At 39.9% G+C, this 15,900-nt stretch overlaps 1 protein-coding gene across 1 annotated transcript in view; it reads left to right on the top strand.

The window, feature by feature from the left end:
* Positions 1–15,565: 15,565 nt before the first annotated feature.
* Gng12 (G protein subunit gamma 12) overlaps positions 15,566–15,900 on the top strand; it is a 121,083-nt gene continuing 120,748 nt past the window's right edge. Inside the window, exon 1 of the mRNA XM_048814038.1 lies at positions 15,566–15,613. The gene's annotated coding sequence lies outside the window, so the exon portion shown is untranslated. The remainder of the gene's footprint in view (positions 15,614–15,900) is intronic.

Below are 15,900 nucleotides of genomic sequence, written 5' to 3'. Positions count from 1 at the left end.
CACACATTACTGGTGGTTATCGAATATGGAACAATCAGACTGGAAAATAGTGGGTAGTTTCTCAAAACTCCAACACACAACTACCAAACCCAGTAATGCACTCTTGAGCATTTATCCCAGAGAAATGAAAACTTATGTTCATATAGAAACGTGTACACAAATGTTTATAGGCACTTAATGACAATAATCCCAAAATGAGAAGAGTCCATGCATCCTTCAAATGGTAAATGGTTAAACAAACAATAGTACACAGCAAAAAAAAAAAAAAAAAAAAAAAAAAGAACTATTAGTACATGCAAAAACTTGGATGGATCTCCAGACATTTATTCTGAGTTAAAAACAAAAATCTACTCTCAAAAGTTTATATAATTTATGATGCCATTTATATAACAATTTTTGAAATGACAAAATTCTAGACATGGAGAACAGATAAATGGCTGCCAGGGGCTCAGGACTTCAGGGCATGTGGCTATAAAAGGACACAAGACTGGGAATTCTTGTGATGATGTAGATGTGCTGTGTCTTGTCTGTCTCAATGCCAGTTTTTTACACTATGCTGTACTTTTGCAAAATGTTACTCTTGGGGGAAACCAGAAAAAGAATATACTGCATTTTTCTGTGATGCTTCTTACAACTGTGGGTCTAGTCTCTCCATGGCTTAGTCTCTCAATTGGTTTGCCTTGACTGGGGAACAACTTTTTCTTCCCTTCCCTTCCCTTCCCTCATGCTGAATCGTCATGATGAAGCAACCTCAGTGAAGACTTGAGGGTGTCTGAGGTCATTCTGACAGGGCACATGGAAACCTCATGAAGCACAGTGTCAGACACAAGCACTTCATAGCCATGGACTAGTCCCCAGGCATGGTTGCTAGCACTGTTGTTGGACCCATGCTCCAGGGCCACTTCTGCCCAGATTAAAGTCTTCCCTCCTCTCCCTCTTCCCTCTGTCCCTCTCTCCCTCACACTGCATCTCGGGCACTCTGTCATTCCTCCAACCTTGTCCACCACATCCTGGGAAATAAAAGTAAAACTACTTCAGAATAATCTTTATCCAAGGAGAATATCTTTTAAATTGTATTATCCTTTGTGATTTTACTAAACGGCATGTTTTTGTCTCAACTACTCCTGTCTGATCTAGACCCTAATTTTTGCCTTATCTGTAACCGGAGGGCCACTGAAGTGTTTTGCAACCAAGAACAGTCCTTTCATCCAAGATTGTGTCAACAAACTCCTAGACCAAGTTGAAGGTCATCGACCCATTAGTGAGTCAGGACACCCTTGGAGCGGGTTGACACCAGCATCAATTTAAAAGATAAAACAGAAGAAGAAAATACCACAGTGCATCATGATTGGTATTTTAAAATTCAATATGTGTATTACTGTGAGTGGTAGTAAAAGAAATTGTTTTGAATTTAAAATACAGAACCAGCTACAAAAAAAATGTTTAAAATATTAACTTTTTTCCTTCATCTGTTTCAAAATAAAATATTAGCATTCTAAAATCTAAATAAAATCTACTAAAAAAGAAGATAAACAATATTTTCTTCCTATATTTCCATATCAGTTCATAGAAAAAAAGGATACTTCCATCCAGCTTCCAGGAGAAAAAATTTCTATTCATATTTCTCTAAGACCCCATGACAGTGCCCCAGGGAGGAGCCAGCAGGTGCAAATTCCAGTGACCAGAGCCAGATTCTTCTTCTTTTTAAGAGCTTTTATTTTAAAAAAGTGAATGTGTGCATTGCAGGAAACTGAAAAACACACAAAATAAGGAACAAAGTCATCTAGTCACAAGCAGTTCAGGTGGACCTCCTAGGTCCTGCGTGTACATACCTAACATCCCAGTGTGTCACATAGGCCGCTTTGTAATGGCAGCTGGTCTGTTTCCTGTATCCTCTTCTACTTCACATGCCTGTGCGCAGTGGGCCATCTCCCCTTCCTAACCCCCAGCCCCCAAGGGAATCACATCCTGGGCACCAGCTGTTTCTTGGAGCTCATGCTCTTGGTCCAGTGTGCTGGGCTGCAACAGTGTGGGTGAGGCCAGCCAGCCCTTCCCCACTACCTGGCCAGTAAGTTCCCTCCATCAAACAGCCTGAACATGTCCAGGTCAGGACATTCTAGACTCAGCCTTCTCCACTCCTCCATTGAGAGGAGAAAACTCTGTGAGGCTTGCACACCAGGAAAATAGATAAGCTCTATTAGTCTATGAAATAAATCTAGTTCCTTGACTTTTAATTGGCTGTTGATTGGCTCCTTCGGTAGTGGACTTTGGAGGTTTAAGGCATCAAACTCTACCTCTAACTCCTAGCAAGAAATACGTGAGACTCTTCTAATAAATAAGCGGGATTTGTTTCATGAATTCAGTCAGCCTCCAGAACTGCAGCTTCCTCATCAGGGAGTTCAGCCCCCTGCTGATCAAAACAGAAATTTTTCTTTTTAATTGCATCTGTACTGAACATGCAGAGACTTTTTTTCTTATCATTATTCCCGAAACAACACAGTATAGCAACTATTTACATAGCATTTACATTGTTTAAGGCATTATAAATAATCTAGAGACAATCAATATATACTGGAGAATATGCTTAGATTATGGAAATACTACACTATTTTATTTGACCATCTGAGGATTTTGGCATCCCCATGCACACTGAGGGTTGAAGACTGTGTCTTCTAAATTTACTAATTTTCTGTAAGACTTTAGGTAAGTTTTTACTCTTGTTATCTTTCATTTGTCAAATAAGATAGTGGGGCTGGGCACAGTGGTGGACACCTGTACTCCCAGAGACTTGGAAGTCTGAGGCAGGAAGATCACAAGTTCAAGACCAACCTCAGCAACTTAGTAAAACCCTAAGGACTTAGTGAAAAAGGGGCTGGGAGTGTGGCTCAGTGATTAAGCACCCCTGGGTTCAATCCCTGTTACCAAAAACAAATAAACAAATAAATAAGGTAGTGGGACCTGATATCTTATCCATGAGATGGAGATAATACCCACCTCATAAGGCAATGGCAAAGATTTCATAAGGTAATAAGTAAAAATTCTTAGAACTATTTCTTGAATACAGACAAGGCTTAATGTTATTTTCCTCCAACTCCTTAAAAAGCTTCTCTTATAAATTACATGTAAGCAATGACTCAGAATTTAATCCAAAATACTTTCTATTTTGTAGATATCAATGAAGAAAAAACGTGAAAGTCAATAATAGAAAGTAAAAAAAAAAAAGGAAAACAATGTCATTAGAAGGAGAAGTTAAATAAGACATATTCTAAGGAGAGAAAGGGAAGGAGGGAGATGGAGGGAGATGGAGGAGGGAGAAGGGGATAGGGAGAAAAGGAAGAAAATGAGCCATGATAATGAGGCCCGGAGACATGGCTGCTTATGTATCTTTCTGTGATCTCATTCTAAATTCAAGCAATAGAGCTTTACAAAGACGTGACTATCTGAAAATCAGAACTTGATACTGCCACCATCCAGGCTGGCACCATTTTTACCTGTTAAGCAAGCAATTTGTGCCTGTGTGGAAAGTTGCTGTTACATGATTAAATAAAACTGATTGATCACAGGAGTGTCTCTACTGCTTCCTAAGCCTATCAAGCCAATATTAAATGAAAAAAGAGAAAAAGTGTAAGCCTTTAAAAACAAGAAAAATGCAAGACTAGAGCAAACAACAGAGGGAAAATAGATGCTCATTCAAGAAGAACTGGCTTAGCAAAACAAAGAAAGCTGAATCCAAATGTCCGTTGAAGGGTAAGGAGAACACCAATAAAAGCAAGCTAATTCATTGCACCAGAATCCAGACAGGCTCAGAAATCCAAGGCAAAAGCACCTTTGAAGATCGGGATATAGGGTAAGGCTGAAAATAGGAGGATTAATTGAAAGTCTTTATAAGGAGCCGTTGGACCTCCAGATCCTGCCACTTCCTTTTGCAGCCAGTCAGCCCCAGCCCTCACTCTGGCCAAACAGTAGAGATTTGTTCCTACTAGAATGCAGGCCCAGGTGGGCAGAGTGATTCATCTATTTTGTTTGCTGGTGGGTCCCCAAGCATTTAGAATTGTCCCTAGGATAATATTCTAAGGGGATACTTGATAAATGTTTGTTGAATTAATGAAGATTAAGCATCTAGACAGTGTGGACACAAGTCAAAGGTACAGAGTACCGCACGAAAAACAAGGAGATTGAGTAAACAGCTAGATTAAAAACAAAAAGCCACCAGGAGACCTCGAGGTTCCTGGAATACCAGTAGTCAGAGTTGAATCCTTCCCCAAGCCCAAGTGGGTCAGCTAATCTGACTAGCCCAACAGACGTATAGAAACCAGAGTTCTGCAGACAATACAGCCAAATTTACCTTCCCTATTGCCATCACTCAGGGAGCCCTGTACACACAGAGGTTCCAATCAGAATCAGTCAGGCATCAATGGACATTTGAGAAAAGCAACTAACATGAAAGACACAGATGAAAATGAATTTATAAAAGAGAGAAAGAAAAAAAGGTTGGGCTCAGAGGTTGAGGCAGAGAATTACAAGCTTGAAACCAGCCTCAGCAACTTAGCAAGACTCTATCTGCAAATAAAAAATAAAAAGAAATAAAAGACTGGAATATATCTTGGTGATAAAATGCCCCTGGGTTCAATCTCCAGTACCAAAAAAATATTTTAAAATTAAAAATAGAAAACAAACTAAATTAAAAATACAATTAAAGGAACAGGAAAAAAACTCTAAAAATATAATTACTAGTCTAAAGGAGATGAGAAGACTTGGATTTTACTATTAAAAAGTAAAATGTGTGTGTGGGATTGTGAGGGTGAAGAAAGCAGCATTCCAAGGATAATAGCAATTTTTAAAATATCTAGAAATCAAAACAACTGTCAATAAAAATAGGCACTATTAGAATGTATACCATTTAGACAGGAAATTCAAAACTGTTTTTTTTGTTTTTTTTTTTTGGTACTGGGGATTGACCTCAGGGGCACTCAACCACTGAGACACATCCCCAGCCCTATTTTGCATTTTATTTAGAGACAGGGTCTCACTGAGTTGCTTAGTGCCTCATCATTGCTGAGGCTGGCTTTGAATTTGTAATCCTCCTGCCTCAGCCTCCCAAGCCTCTGGGATTACAGGCGTGTGCCACCACACCCAGCCTACTTTATTACTTTTAACTGATATGTATTGTGCATATTTATGTTCTCCCATGTGACATTTTGACACATATATATTATATATTCAAATCAAGGTAAGTGTATCTATCTCCTCAAACATCTATCATTTCTTTATATTGAAAACATTTAAAATCCATTTTCTAGCTTTCTAGAAAGAACCATATACAATCAATATCACTATCTATAGTCATCTTACTGTGCAATAGCACACCAAAACTTCTTTCTCCTACCTAACCATAACTTGGTACATGTTAATCAACCTTAAAGGAAGGAGAGATGGGAAAATGTTAATTAATACTTGATATATATCATAAAACTGATGCAAATAAAAATATACACATCAGAACTAGAATTTTTGTCTGTGGACAGGAAAGGTATGGAGCAAGAATAAGAATAAAGATTTTAAGTAGAAAAAAATGGATCAACTAATTAAGAAAGGTCCTTATCCAGATGTAACCAGTACAAGTCACCAATGGAGAAACATGGTTAGGTAAAGCTTCCATGTTTAAAGAGTGTTAAAAGAGAGTTGGATCCAGGTACTCAAATGATGTCTACAACTCCCACGTCTGCTATCCCCAAGCTTAAATCTTACAATGATATTATTACTTTCTTCATTAGTGTATGTGTGTTTAGAAATTCAGGAATGGCTCAACTGGATAGTTCATTTCCAATCTACTTGATTCAGGAATGGCTCAACTGGATAGTTCATTTCCAATCTACTTGATCTAGTGGCAGGCTAGAGCCAGAGGTTCCTCTTTCAAAATGTTTTTTTTTTTTCATTCACATGTCTGACACCTAGTGTATTTTGTACCCATCTTCACACATACACACAAACACACACAAACACACACACATACATACACACACACACTAATATGTTGTAGCTTAGTTTTTACTCAATTACTACTTTGGCAAACTACTTTTTGGTAAATAACATATCTACAGTTCATTGTATCCATATCTCTTCAGTAATTCAGTCTGTCAGTATATACTGATGGAGCCTGTGAATGTGCATGGCCTTGTACTTATTATTCTAGGTCCACTGTTTAATTGGTAGTTTAGTGGTTAGGTAGAGCTAACAGGCTCCACAAATAACTAAATATATACATATCTTAGTGGAGAGTAGACACTGTATTCTTCTGAAATCAAAAGCCTATAGATAAGTTCAGTGCATTGCAAAATTAGAAAGTGCTACACAAGTGGTGGGATCATTTACAGCTGTGGACTGAGTACTGCCTGTACATAGAAAAACTCCATTCTTTCCAATTTTAGCTTACTATAAAAGTTGTTTTCTTATAATAAAACCTGAGATGGTTTTGTTTGTTATCAGAAAGAAAGAGCAAGCCCATCTTACCTACAGGGGATTGGGAGACTAGATCTGTCATCTAGAAACATTTTTAATGGTGTACTTCATTAGTAAGGATGTGAAGCATGTAATCCCAATATATGTGCTTTTATTTCTAAATTGTATATCAGAACTACTGTACTAACAAAATGAAAAGAAAAAAATAAATAAATGCAATTATGATTTCTAACATGTTTTCCTGCACCCTGGTGGATCGTTTTGGAGATTCAAGTAAAAAAGACTTTTGCAGTTATCAAGTACAATTTTTAAATTGTGCTTTAATTGTTATATTATAAATACATTTTTAAAAATACTTTACATTTTAAAAGTACTTTACATTGTTAAATTGTTAAGTCCATCTTAGGACACTAAATATTTAAGGGTGTTGCTAGAGACTGTTCCTAGATTTCTCCTTAAGGAAGGAAGAATAGACATGCTTCTGGAGAACAGAAGAACTAAACATGGAGTCCAGAGTTACTAGTCCAAGAAAAGAGACCAGGATGGCAACTCTGTTATGAGACATAATTAATATTTGTAAAGAAATTTGAGCCAATCAGATTAAGAATCAGGGTCAAAAGCAAGATTATTACTGCCAGGTTCCTGAATTCCAGGTAGATTCCAAAATGTGACCTAATCCATCAAGATTTATGGACAAACAGAGTAGTTTGAACAAAGTGACCAATGTCACACCCCTCAAGGTCCTCACTTCCCAAAAGCCCCACCTCTGAACATCGTTGCATTGGGGACCAAGTCTTCAATGCACAAGTCTTTGGGGGACGTTCCAGATCCAAACTATAAGAGGAGATGGAGATGAAAGTGGAGATCAAAATGATTAGAATTCACAGGACAGAGATCCAGGAAGAAGGGAGTTGTGCAGAAAGAGAACCCAAAGACTAAAAGCTCCCCTTGAATATGAGGATGCATTTGAAGAGTGAAGATGAGCTCGGGCAGATAAAGTAACTACCTAACACTGGAGATAAAGCTGTTTGCAAGAATTAGAAGTAACAATGCCTGACGCTCACACAGGAATAGTGCCTTTTCTCAGCAGCCAGTTGGAAAATCTCAAGATTTATGGAGCATTGGGTAGGCACACAAGTTTTATTTCTATAAAGGGAAAATTAGGCCTAAAATGACAACCATTACAATCCTGCCAAATAAATCTTAAAAGCCAGACCCAAAAGGATTTATGTTTCTTTTAACCATCTTCCAGAATAAAGCTCAAGGTTTGTTTATTTGCTTGTTTGTTTTAATAGAAATATCCAGCACAATCCATCAGAGACCTCCATAAGGAGATCCATGCCCAAATTGGCATGGGGACTATAGATGATGATTCAACATAAGATATTCAACCTTCCTAGCAATCCAGGAACTAGGAGGGAAAATAATAAGAGCAGGGTTTAAATGGGAGAGAAATGTGGTCAAAACATTCTTTAAACTAAGGCACCTTTATTATCTTCAAAATTTTAATGTGGTATATATTTTCAGGGTAGTCTTGAGACAGAAATGATCCAAATTTTTATTTAATTTTTTTTTTAATTTTAGGGGGGTACTGGAGATTGAACTCAGAGTCACTCAACAACTGAGCCACATCCCCAGCCCTACTTTGTATTTTATTCAGAGACAGGAGCTCACTGAGTTGCTTAGCACCTCACTTTTGCGGAGACTGGCTTTGAACTTGTGATCCTCCTGCCTCAGCCTCTCAAGCTGCTGGGATTACAGGCGTATGCCACCACATCTAGCCCAAATTTTTATTTTTAAAATATTGAGACAGGCATGGTGGCATACCCAGACAATCTCAGTTACTCAGGAGGCTGAAACAAGAGGGTTGCAACTTCAAAGCCAGTCTCAGCAATTTAGCAAGTCCCTGTCCTCAAAAAGGGTGTCAGGGAGTTGTGACTGGTGATGTAGCTCAGTGGTTGGACACTTGCCTAGCATGTGTGAGCTCCTGAATTCAATCTCCAGTATCACAAAAAAAAAAAAAAAAAAACCAAAGCAAAACCTGAGATAACTGAGAAATACCAACAATAGTCCTTATGTATCAGTATTTGTGTAATATTGGAATGTTAAAAAAAATAGCACTTTAATCACATTTTCTGAAATTCGTCTATATTCAGGGAAAAAAAACCATTTTAGATATTTTGGGAACTGTGTCACTGGAAGTCACAGAGATTGAAGGCTTGGTACTTTCCATTCTCACCAAAATCCAAAGCAAAATAAAAGAACAGATCTGTTATCATAGCACCAGAATAAATACTTTCCATTCCCATCTCTGCTTACTAACCAGTCCACATAGTTGACTGCATGAGTCAAAATCCAATAGCACAGGCAATAGATGAACCAATATCTAATCATTATCTCACAGGCTGCTTCCCTTTCTAACACTGCAAGGGCCTATATTTTCTTTAGGGAAGGTCTGAGGTGAGTGGTTGATGAAGAGAATGTTTCAATGGATATATTTAATTACTTAGCATCTGAGTACATTTTAAATCAGGGCCAATATCCAGCTTTTCTGGCTGAGTTCTGTAAATGAGCAAGGACCTGGCGTTGCTCAGATTGGCATCAGTTATGCTTGCTCCTGTGAGTTCTGCAAGTAGGGTACTTTGACGCTGGGTACCACTGACTGTGAAGGAGAAAAATCCCTGAACCTACTCTGTGCATCTGGAGGTAGATGGATCACATAAGAAGGGTGTGCTGGAGGAATGGGGAGAGAGAAGATAGGCTCCAATCAATTTATAATCTTTCCTCTGGGGCCTGACACCTTCCCTCCACTCCCCTGGTTTGGTGTCCTCCAGGTCTGGGTCTATTTTTTAGGCTGTCATCCTACTTCCCCAGCATAATTTTGTTCCTGACTTCTTCAATCATTCTATCTTGGACAGACCCAAGCCAGAAAGAGAGGTGAACCTCAATTCCCCCAGCCCCACCCCTGTCCTCTTTCACGTGGAACAGCTTCTGAGGACAAACTCTATCTCATTAGAAGAATGAGACAGACAGGAAGAACAGGAGAAAGAAAAGAAGGAGAGAAACAATAGGTTGGAAAGAAGGGGGAGGAAGAAGGAGAATACTATAGACGTTACCTACCAAAATACTGGTATTATCACTTTGTTATTATAATCATTACCCAGAACTGGGAGCTACTTTAAAATATACAGACTATATTTTTTAAAAAATTGAAACTGAGATACACTGAAATCTGAAGAACTGGTGAAAACTAAGTTGCAATTTGCCATAACAATAATGTTTTTTAGCTCAATTGTCCACACAGGGATTGCCATGCTTTTCCCCTAAAGGAAGAAATAAATATTATATGTTAGGTTTTGCAAGCCATAACTCCATCACAGCTAGTCAACCCTACCATTCTAAAGTGAAAACACCCATAGACAATAGGTCAATGAATGATGTGGCTATGTTCCAATAAAACTTTATTTATAAAAATATGTGGTCCTCTGGTCTTCAGGTCATGGTTCCCTAATTCCTGGTTTACTAATCTCTTTTTTCTTCATTGTATAATATTAAAAAGGATACATTTAAAACATTTAAAAATGATTCATAGAAAAGCTACACGTTCACTGTTTTAAAAAATAATGCACTATAAAATATAGGTTACCAGAAATCTCACCACCCCAAGAAAGTCACTTTTAATATATTGCTAATTATCATTGCAGATATATTCATAAAGAAATTTGTGTGTGCCTATGTGTATTTTTTAAAGCATGAATTGGAAATTCTTTACATGCTGTTCTATAACCTGCTTTCTATGCTTAAAAATACATTCAGGGTATGTTTTCGTGTGAATATATTTAGATCCATATTTTTTTCACAAAGTACTATGGATGGAGGTACCATACCTCCTGTGATGGGGATTTAGGGTGGTTCCCCATACCCTCTACATCTCTACTTTTTAACTTACCACTGGTGGAATACTTCCAATGATGGGAAATTTGCTAACTATTGAGCCCATGTATTTGACCTAATATAACAGTATCTGGGGACTTCTGATCTGCATATGGAGGAGATGTGGCTTGGTAATGAACCAGAAAACTCATACTGAGTTAGTAATCAACTACCTTGAGTCAATGCCTCCTTTTTGAACCATTCCCACCCAGGGCTCTGATGACTTCTACACATCTGAGGATGGAACACTGTTAAATTGCCTTCTGATCCATAGCCACAGTTTTGGTCAAAGTTCCTGCCTGTGGTAATACATGTTTCAACAGGTTACCTGGGGATTTCCAAGGCTATGGGTGCTTCTTCCTGACTTGACTTCTTCATGGGAATATGGCAGCCTCTGACTGAGCAGAAAAACCAGTTTGTGAACACACTTGCCTAGGTATCCTACTCACAAAAAGGTAGCTCTCCAGGACAGGTTCAGACAGAGCATGGCCATATGCAACAGGACAAGTAAAATACCCAGGAAGCAAAGCAGCTACCCCATACAAATTGTTCTGAAGTCTGTGGATACTTATCTGGTCACCCATAGACTGACTGGTTTGCCTTTTTTTTTTTTTTTCATATTTCCTCATGATCTCTTTCTGATACTTTTGTTAGGATGTTGTTATTGAATAGTGAATAAAAGTTCACATTATATTCATGCATGAATTGCAATTAATTTTAAAATTTGGCTGGCCTGAGATGTTAAATCATTTTCTTGCTTGCTTTGTGAGGGATGTGTAATGAAGAAAGCCACTTCATTTATAAATGTAATTTTCATAGAATTGGGACTTTAGAAACCATTCTTTTGCAATCCTTTCATTTAAAGACAAGCACAGTTGCAGTAAGGTCAAGTGATTGTCCCAAATTCACCAGTTTGCTAATGACAAAGCCAGGATTTAATCCCCAAAACCTCATCTCATAAAGCCCAAATTTCCCTCCATTCTACTGCTACTTCTTCATAAGGCAACTGATTTATTCATTTGTTTATTTCAAGTGAAGGAGAGGGTGGAAAATATAGAGCAAGAACATATAAAGGGAAGGAAATAATGTAAAAGAGGTCTGGAGGAAAAAATAGGAAATTAAATAAGCATTCAATATCAGGAAGGGAAAGTACAACTAATAATTGCCCCAGTGCTGCAGAGAAGACCAAGTTCAGGCCCTCCAACATTGAGCTGTGTATTCCTGTGTGAGCGACTAGAAACCAAATGAGATCCAGGAGATAACCAGCCTGTAGTGTATGCTGAGAAGCTTATCTCAGGTCCCTGCTCAGGGCTGCCCCAGCTATTCCCCAGTTGTTGGGAATACTGGCCTCTGAGTACTCCCAGGGGTCCATCACTGAGTACTGCCCTGGGGAACTGCTTTGCCAAAGGTTTACCCTTTCCGGGCAAAGGTAGGATATGGAAATATAAAGGTCCAAGTCGCAGAACTCAATTTGAACCAACTCTGAAGAGTGACTGTACGTTAGTCCCCAACTGGGCTGTAGGCCCAACTGAGGCCTCAGCTGTTCCCACATTTAGAGGTAGTTTATCGTTCCACACAGTTTGTCACCTTCACTTTCTTACCTGTGTGTCTTTTAATCATGCACCAGTAAACCTTCCCACAAAATGCATGATTCCAGGAAACTTAGTTGTAAGATACCACCCAGATTCACACTTCTATCCCTGTCAGAATTGGGACTGAAACTCAGATTTTTCTGACGTCTCATCTCATTAACCTAGACCATTCTCAATTACTATACATCTTTCTGTGACCAAGTCTCTATGTACGACTTGGCATAACACATCCTCCTATAAGGTGGGCCTCTTACAGTATGAAATGATGGTCGCCAGTATGTTACACAGATGATTTTTGGTAACTGGCGAGGCTTATTTTTACTTCAATAGTGACTGTGTTAGCTTGGGATTCCCCAGAAGCAGACCTTGAGATGAGGACACAAGCGAAAACGATTTATTAGAATACAGGTTGGCTTCACTAATGTGTAACTTCCAGAGTTACACACATACCTGTGGAGTCATATAGAGCCCTATGCTTGGTTTACTACATGGTTGTTGCCATTTTGAAATTCTTAATTAATTTGTGAAGATTTTTCATTATGTATTAGCACCCTCCCCATTCATGTTGCAGTTCCTGATTAGGACATATTACCAGGAAAAATAGATATGGGAGTAAGAACTGGAACTGGGAAGAGGAAGAAGCTAAGCAAGGATGTGATATGAAAGTCCCATAGAGGAAAGAGGAATTTAGCCCCACCACATAGCAAGGGACTTCTGTTGTCAGTGTTGATTCAACTGAGAATTGTCCAAATTTGTTGCAAAAGAGTTGGAGTATTTTTACCCCCACACTAGTCTGTCATTGGTTAAAGGCCAAGTGTGAGAATAGAGGACATTAATTACTAACCATTTCCAGTTGTTCTGTGTGCGGGCAAAGCAAATCCTGCAGCTGAATGTGGTACTCTGACCACCAGATGCAGGTGCTGGTAGGCAGGAAACACATATGGAACCAGTATGTATGAAGTTGGAAAAGGATCACAGGGGATATGACCATCACTGGCAGCTATTGCTGGAGTTAATCATGTACTTTAACATGAACTAGAGTACTTGATTATCAACTCATGATATCATGGGTAGAATTACTAACTGCACAGGTAATAAATATAAGAAGTAACAAAAGTGATTCAATAAATAATGTAAATAAAAAGTTGGAGATCCAGTGATATGAAGATGAAATGTGAGTCACTGAAGTTTGGGGAATATCAGCAGAGAAAGAACACTGGATCCAAGGCCATCGGTAAAAGTACAAAATGTAGAGCCAGGTGCCTGGGTCTAAATCCTAGCTCTGCCACTTTCTGACTGTTTCATTTAACTTTCCCGTGCCTACCTGCCAGGGTTGTTAGGGGGATTAAATAATTTAATACATATAAATCACTTAAAGCAATATCTGCCATGCAGGAAGTACTGGTTAAACGTTAGCTCTGACTATTCTTGCCTTTCAACTAATTCGATCAGGGATTTTCCAACTATCTGTAGTGCAATTGTTCCTCAATACCCACTTGGGAATGGTTCTAGGACCATCTTCTCACCACCACATCCTATGGATACCAAAATCTGAGGACAACGAAGTCTCAAATAAAATGACGTAGTATTTGCATATACCCTATGCACATACTTCTGTATACTTTAATCATCTCTAGATTACTCATAATACCTAAAACAATGTAAATGCTACATTAATAGTTGTTATACTACATTGTAAAGGGAGTAATGACAAGAAAAAAGGCTGTACTTGTTCAGTACTAACTCAGTTTTTTTTTCTCAAATAGTTTTAATCTGCAGATGCAGAACCCATAGATAGGGAGGGTCAAATGCATTTTATTTTCAAGTTGTTGAAGGATGATACTTATGAAATAAACCAACATACAAAAATAAAAGCCCATATGTTTTTTAATGATTACACGATTCATCAGGCATAACTGCTATAGATGTTTCTACCGGCTCGCTTTCAATATCTGTTCCCTTTGCATGACAGTTTATAGACCATTGCTAGTCTGTGACCATACTTTGAATAGCACTGAACTAGAAAACCTTCAATATGCCACTTAGGGGCTGGAGATGTGGCTCAAGCGGTAGCGCGCTCGCCTGGCATGCGTGCGGCCCGGGTTCGATCCTCAGCACCACATACAAACAAAGATGATGTGTCCGCCGAAAACTAAAAAAAAAATAAAAAAAAATAAGCCACTTAGCTCTTACACCTCAATTCTGGATTTTTTAAGAGACTAATGAAAGATGAATAAAATTAAGTACACGAAAGCACTTAATAAACTATAGTGTACTAGAAAAGGAAATTTGTGGTAGGGCCATTGGAGTCAATTCTGTTGTCAGGCTATTCTGTTTAGGGTGAATCCTTCAAATTATCAGTATCTGAATCGGTCAAGTGTTTCCTAATGTTGTACAGAGCAGGGAATAAAGGGCTTCTCTGGCAAGCTATGACTCCCACCCCAACAACCAAGTCATTCACAGGTTGCTAAGACCATACTCCTGGAAAAAGGCACCAACTATAGCAGGGAGAGGAAATGTATGGTTGTTCCTTCTGCACCCTATCCAAATGATTTCACAAAAACTGATACTTGAGTAGGGGTCAAAGGGAAAGCAGGAGTGAAGATAATGTCATTAGAGCAGTTCTTGAAGCCCAGCTTCCCTGGGGCCCACTTCTCTTCAGCTGGTGAAACTCAACACTTACAGCCTTCACGAATGCTTTTCATGCTTTTCGACTCCAAGCATGGACTCTGCCCACACTGGTTCTGACTTACTTAGGCCTCACTTTCTCTTTTATCCACCCCGTCCAACAAGAAGGAAGATACTACTCAAGCAATCTACTGAGTAGTAAAATAGTAAATTTCTGTACATTCACCTTCTTTATTCTGTCTAGATTCAGAAGCTTTATTTTATTTGTAAATACTGAGAATTCAATCCAGGAGCACTCTACCACTGAGCTACATCTCCAGTCCTTTTATTTTGAGGCTGGGTCTAAGGTGTGATCCTCCTGCCTCAGCCTCCTGAGCTGCTAGAATTACAGGAGTGCTCCACTTGCTTGGGGGCTTGAAGCTTTTTGAGAGCAAGCCTCCTGTCAGATTGTTAGCTCCGCATCACCTTCAGCACCATACTTGGAATGAAGCAGGTGCTCAATCCTATTTTTGAAAAGGCGGTATGAATGAGTATGAAGCCTCTGGAAGCGAAAGTGGCTCTTCAATCTACCCAACCCCGAATCCATCCAGAAAAGGCCAACCAAATCCAATTAATTCATTATGCAGAACGCTGCCAAGTTCTGGGAATTCGGAAACACAAATTTCGTGCGGTTGCGGGGAGGTGGAGGGGGAAAACCTCATGATGGGCGGATGTACTTCAAATTTAACAATCTGGTCATACCTCTGCTTCTGGGAAACAAAATCTCTCCGTGGCCCCAGGGCCCTTTAAATGTTACCGAGGCTGTTTTCCTCAGACATTTTTGGACCAGAGCCTAACTTTTGTGTAGGGGTTTGGCAGCGCTTGTCTTCGCAGCCCAGGGCACCCGCTGCCATAAGGGCTGGCGAGGCGTTCACACGAGGAGGAAACTTGCAAGGAGTCAGAGAGGCCAGCGTTCGCCGGTGGCGAAGTGGAGGCCCCGGAATCTAAGTCCAGGTCTTCGGGTAAAATTCGGGGGAGTGGGGCTGGCCAAGGGCGCCCAGCCACTAACGAGCTTCGCCCACTCGCGACGTCTCCCCGCCGCGGCCGGGACCCGACGCGCGCAGGGCGGCCGAAGCGCTGCACCGCGCGGGCGTCCGGGCGGAGGGAGGGCGGGAGCGGGGGGAAGGAGTCCTAGCAGCCGCCCCGCCCGTCGGGCCGTCCGCCCCGCCCACCCCGAGCGAGGCGGAGCCGGCGCCCAGAGGAGCGGGCAGGAGGCAGAGGTCGCTGGCCGGTCTCCGAGGGAGCCCCG

This window comes from Marmota marmota, unplaced genomic scaffold, assembly GCF_001458135.2.
Source record: "Marmota marmota marmota unplaced genomic scaffold, marMar, whole genome shotgun sequence".
In the NCBI taxonomy this organism is placed as follows: Eukaryota; Metazoa; Chordata; class Mammalia; order Rodentia; family Sciuridae; genus Marmota; species Marmota marmota.
This window is presented reverse-complemented; position numbering and strand designations above follow the sequence as displayed.